The sequence below is a fragment of the Bison bison genome, unplaced genomic scaffold (genome assembly GCF_000754665.1).
Source record: "Bison bison bison isolate TAMUID 2011002044 unplaced genomic scaffold, Bison_UMD1.0 scf7180017864063, whole genome shotgun sequence".
NCBI lineage: Eukaryota > Metazoa > Chordata > Mammalia > Artiodactyla > Bovidae > Bison > Bison bison.
Window position 1 is genome coordinate 3,384,543 of NW_011494635.1, and position 6,609 is coordinate 3,391,151.

Genomic DNA, 6,609 nt, shown 5'->3' on the forward strand with positions numbered 1-6,609 from the left:
CCATGATCCACTGGATGTTGGCAATTTGATCTCTGGTTCCTCTGTCTTTTCTAAAGCCAGCTTGAACATCTGGAAATTCATGGTTCATGTATTGCTGAAGCCTGGCTTGGATAATTTTGAACATTACTTTACTAGCATGTGAGATGAGTGCAATTGTGCGGTAGTTTGAACATTCTTTGGCATTGCCTTTCTTTGGGATTGAAATGAAAACTGACCTTTTCCAGTCCTGTGGGCACTGCTGAGTTTTCCAAATTTGCTGGCATATTGAGTGCAGCATTTTCACAGCATCATCTTTCAGGATTTGGAATAGCTCAACTGGAATTCCTATGGTTATTTAAACTAAAACTTATTAAAGTTAGAAATTTAGTTTCTCAGTCTCCCTAGTTACAGCAAGTACCCCACTATAGGGGCTGCTGCTACTGCTACAGCTACTGCTAAGTCGCTTCAGTCGTGTCCGACTCTGTGCGACCCCATAGACAGCAGCCCACCAGGCTCCCCTGTCCCTGGGATTCTCCAAGCAAGAACACTGGAGTGGGTTGCCATTTCCTTCTCCAATGCATGAAAGTGAAAAGTGAAAATGAAGTCTCTCAGTCGTGTCTGACTCTTAGTGACCCCATGGACTGCAGCCTACCAGGCTCCTCCGTCCATGGGATTTTCCAGGCAAGAGTACTGGAGTGGGGGCTAGTTACTATAAATTAGACGTTACTGAGAAAACACTTGATCATCACAGGAACTGCTTTTGGGCCCTGCTGGTCCACACAAGGACTTCCCTGGTGGCTCAGATGGTAAAGCATGGTCCACACAAATTATCTCAAGGAAGATATTGGTGGGGGCACGTGAGTATCCCTTCTAAGATTCTAAGTACACTGTCTTACAATCGTTGTTTTCAAGATAATGGTTGTAAAAACTGTCATCAGAGTCTAGAAGGGAAATGTTAAGAAGAGTGTAGAAACTGTTTTTATTTTTGTTTAGTTGCTAAGTCCTTTCTGACTCTTTGCAACCTCACAGACTGTAGCACACCAAGCTCCTCTATCCTCCACTATCTCTCAGAGTTTGCTCAGATTCATATCCACTGAGTCGGTGACACTATCTAACTGTCTCATCCTCTACCACACCCTTCTCCTTTTGCCTTCAGTCTTTCCCAGCATCAGGGTCTTCTCCAATGAGTCAGCTATTCACATTAGGTAACCAAAGTTTTGAAGCTTCAGCTTCACCAACAGTCTTTCCAATGAATATTCAGGGTTGATTTCCTTTAAGATTGACTGATTTGATCTCCTTGGTACTTAACTAATGAATACATTGGGCTTCCCTGGTGACTCAGTAGTAAAAAATCCACTTGCCAATGCTGGAGATGCATGTTCAATCCCTGGGTCAGGAAAATTCCCTAGAGAAGGAAATGGCAACCCACTCCAATATTCTTGCCTGGAAAATCCTATGGATGGAGGAGCCAGGCAGGCTACAGTCCATGGAGTCGCAAAAAGAGTCAGACACAACTTAGCGACTGAACAACAGTAAGATAGTACATCAATATTATGTTTAACCTGGATGTTAATTATAATAATTTAAGTATTAAGAAGAAAGACATTTAAAAGGTAAGAACATCATGTGTATAAGCCATAACAATATTAAAATGAAGACACAAAAATAAAGTCTCTGTGATGATGCATCAACATATGATTCTAGAAGTGGAAATTAAATGCCTGGTGAGCAAATGTTATTCAATAAACAACAGCCTGGCACCTAGCAAGGTGCAGATTTTACTACATTTTTGCTGTCAGCCAGACTTTCTTCAAGAAGCAAGATGAAAATTGACAGTCCTTTGTCGGCCTATTTTTATAAAAGAAAATGTGTTGCATCTACCCAAACCCAATATTTGATAACATATTTGATGGTGAAAGACCGAAAGCTCTACCCCTAAGGTCAGAAACCAGACAAAGGTGCCTGTTCCTGCCATAGGGTGCTGGAGGTTCTAGCTAGATTCTGTCCAGGGCATTTATGCATGGAAATAAAATAAAAGGCATCCAGATTTAAAAGGAAGACATAAAATTATCTCTTTATTGATCATATTGCCTTGCTTATATGCAGAAAATCCTAAGAAAACTATCCAAAAACAATAAGATCTAATAAACAATTTCAGCCTTACAGGAAGTAAAATCAATACCTAAAAACCATTTGCATTTCTATATAGTAAGAATGCGCAAATTTAAAATGAAATTAGAAAACAATTTCATTTACAACAGTATTAAAAATAATTACTTAGGAATAAATTTAACGGAAGAAGTGCAAAATACATACTCTGACAACTACAAACAATGTTTAAAGACATTTTAAAAGACCTAAATAAAGGAAAAGACATGTTATGTTTATGGATTGGAAGATTTAATATGGTTAAGCTGACAAAACTCCCAAAATTAATGTACAGAGTCAATACAATCTCTATTAAAATATCTGCTGATTTTTCTGCAAAAATTGTCATACTGATCCTAAAATTCACAAGGAAATTCAAGGGGCTCTGAAAAACCAAAGTAATCTTGGAGAAGAGAAACAAGACAGGAGGACTCACACTTCTTTATTTCAAATTTTACTGCAAAGCTACAGTAATCAAAACAGTGTGGTTCTGGCATCAGAAAAGACCTAATCAGTGTCTTTGGCACAGAATTGAGTCCAAAAATAAACCTTTTGAATATATACACTTGGCCAATAAGCACATGAAAAGATGCTCAATAAGAAAAATTTTTATATTTAATCAATTTAGTCAATTTTTACAAGGATGGCAAGACAGTTAAATGGAGGAAAGAATAGTCTTTTTTACTGTAGCCATCCTAGTGGGAGTGAACTGGTATCTTACTGTGGTTTGATTTACATTTCCCACCAGTGACATTGACCATCTATCTTTATGTGCTTATTGGCCATTTGTATGTCTTCTTTAGACGAATATCTATTCAGATTCTTTTTTAATTTTTATTTTTGAATTGAAGGACAATTGCTTTATAGAATTTTGTTGTTTTCTGTCAAACCTCAACCTTGATCAACCATAAGTGTACATATATCCCCTCCCTTTGGAACTTCCCTCCCATCTCCCTCCCCATCCCACCCTTCTAGGCTTATACAGAGCTCCTGTTTGAGTTTCCTGAGCCATATAGCAAATTCCTGTTGGCTGTCTATTTTACATATGGCCACAACCCCATGGACTGCAGCCTACCAGGCTCCTCCATCCATGGGATTTTCCAGGCAAGAGCACTGGAGTGGGGTGCCATTGCCTTCTCCAATGTAAGTTTCCATGTTACTCTCTCCATACATCTCACCTCTCCTCCCCTCTCCCCATGTCCATAAGTCTATTCTCTATGTCTATTTCTCCATTGCTGCCCTATAAATAGATTCTTCTGTACCATTTTTCTAGATTCCAAATATATTTGTTAGAATGCAGTATTTATCTTTTCCTTTCCAACTTACCTAGCTCTGTATAATAGGTTCTAGGTTCATCCACTTATTAGAACTGACTCAAATATGTTTCTTTCATGGCTGAGTACATCATGTATATGTACCACAACTTTCTTATCCATTCATCCAGATAAGGGGGATAAGGATAACTTCCTTATCCCCCTTATCCAGTCCTTGGGGGTCTGAGAACAGACCTGCAGGATGCTTTGGTAGCCCCCCGGGTGATGGAGTGAGACCATCTGGAAGTTGGGCAGAAGGGGGCCCTGAGGAGTGAAGGAGTCACAGAGAGCAGCTGTTAGGGGGGAGCTCTGCTCAGGGTCAAGGGCTGCCAACACTGAATCCTTTCTTCAGAAATCCCACTCTGAGTCACAGGTCCAGGGGGTGCCCAGCGTTCGGTCAAGCTCTGTGGGAAGGGGGATGGGAGCAGCTCCCCGCTGGGAACTCCTGACCTCAATCACCTGCACCCAGAGCTAGCCCACCCACAGAAGGAGAGGGAAGCATTCACCCACACCCAAACCCTGGGAATGCTCTTCAGGCTGGGAATAATTCTGAAGCCAGATTTAAGAGAAGTGCTGGCAAAGGCTTCTCTTTAGAGTTTATTCTCCTTTGGAAGGGACTTTGGGGACATTCAGCAAGACCCAGCCTTCCGGGGTCCCTTACAACACCCTTCCCAGGAAAGAGGACCTACCTACCTCATGTTCCAACAGGTGACGAGGACAGAAGCTTCCTCCTTGGAGCTGGATGCCACTTTTAAGCTTCTGGTGGCCAGCTGGCCACTGAAGAACTTGGAGTCAACAGATGCATGGGAAAATCCTGGCAGCATCATCCATGGTGCACAATTAAAACTCCAGCTGGTCCTACCGCAGCCGGGATAAATACACACAGCTGGTAACAAGAAAATCCAGAACTTGAAATACGCCACAGAGACACTTTATGGCTGTTTTCTTGCAGTACTTACTCTTCTGCTGTCTTCCCGTGGTCTTGAGGATGGACAAGATTTTTGTATTTTGTCTAAAAGTCTTGTTTCATGGTGAATTAAGCAGTCTCTGAATCTGGGGGAAATCATGATTGGAAAAAATATCTATTTGGCTTCCTGTTTCCCAGAAAGTCTTTGCCGCTGTTTCCATTTCTGGCCCAGCATCTTTCCAAAGAGTTGAGAATGTCATTTAAATGAGTCAGTCCCCAGAGCTCAGTGGAAGTGACAAAAATGTGGACTGAACGTTCGTGCATTGCCAGCTCTGGTCGAGTGAGTGGCAGCTGGGGTCGGAAACAGGCAGAGGGAAAGGAAGGAATCTACTAGCCAAGTGGCTGCCTTGCTCCCCAACATGAGGTCCCAGACCAGCATCCTTGTCTGGGGACTGCTTCCAATGTGCCATCTCTGATGGGCTTACCCTGTGCTTCCCGAATCAGGATCTGCCTTTGACAAGACCCCCTCCTGGGAGCGTGGGGGGCACACACTTCCCACGCCAATAGGTTGTTCTGGGGAAGGACCTAGCCAGGCAGCAGAATGGCCTCACTGAGACCTTGCAATAAACTAGCCCCTTCCCTGCTTGCCTCCCACAGAGGTTCACTGACCCTCTCTAGTTTGTGGAAAGGAGCCCTGAGACCAGCAGCATCACCATTACATCTTATCTCTGTAAACACCGTTCATCACCTCAGACTTGTCAGAAAGGCAAATTCCTGAGCCCTCACAGACCTCTTGAGTCAGAAACTCCAGGGCTTGGGCCCAGACACCTGGGTCTGTTTGGTTCCTTCACTGTAATTGGATTATTCGTGCAGCTGACTACCTGCCCAGTTGGCGTAAACGTGAATAAATTAAAGTGTAGCTTCCTGGGTTGCCATCTCTCTGGTCTAATTTAGTTAAATTTAAAAGCTGATTTCTATTTTTAGTCAAATATCATCATTAAATAGTACCTTCTATATGTTCACGAGGTCACATCCCTCAAACCAGAGGTCAACAAAAGGGACGGGTAGTCATTTTATCACAATGGTGGGCACATAAGATGAACTTGAATAAGTCCAACTGCTTTTAGCTCTGTTTCTATGGTAGATAAGCTCCCTGAAACTCAACCTCTCTTCTCAAAATGAGGATAAGAGCTACATCTTAGGGTTAGATGACAAAATCTGGATCCTAGGATGAATCTCTGAGTCTGCTTCACGGACACTCAGGATGGGCAGGGGAATCAGACAGATCCGTGGGGCAAGTATTGAGTATTTGTTCCATAAAACAGCTGTTGCTACATATGCTGCTGTCAGCAATGACACTTCTATTTATACCGATATTCAAGTCTCACTGGCCAGAAGATTTTATGAAGGTCCATGGCCCTCAAAACTTCAAGCTCATGGGGACATACGATCACCTCCAAGAACCTACACACCAAGGTCATACACAACTAATGGACTCCTCTTTAATATTAATCTAAAATTAACAGTGTCAACAATAAATAGAGAAACTGAGGCATGGGAAAAAAGAAAATTACTTCGTCAAATCTCATTCATTTAGATGAGATAGAGGAGCATGTGTTTGTCTTGCTGGGTAAGGAAGGAAAGTGGGTCAGCAAATGTGAAAAGTCTGAATGAGAGAATGTTTAGGGCAACAAGGCAGACACTCTTGGTTGGCTGACTCCTCCCCCATCCACAACCCTTCACAACCTTGCTCTCTAATGACCCTCCCAGTGATCAGCCTACAGATAGTCATGTTGTTCAATTTTAGCCAATACAATATTTTTCAAAACTGCTTGGAGGGCTATCTGAAGGATCTTTCAAAAAAGACAAATATAGGATCTGTTTCTGGTAAAAAAAAATAATAATAATTCTGGAAAAAAAATATGAAAACAGCTATTTGAAGGCACTGGGTAGTGACCAGCCTCAGATAGAAACTGGAGGGATTTATCCCTTTAAAGAAGGAAACCACTTTGGGTGAGATTCATATTTATTCATACTTTATCCCAAGCATACTCTCAATTTACGAGGTGTGGGGCAACTAAGACCCCTTAAGAGAATGAAAAGACAAGCCATGGACTTGGAGAAAATCTTTGTAAGAAAAAATTGATAAAGGACTGATACCTAAAATACACGGCTGCTGCTGCTGCTGCTGCTAAGTTGCTTCAGCTGTATCCGACTCTGTGTGACCCCATAGACGGCCGCCCACCAGGCTCCCCCGTCCCT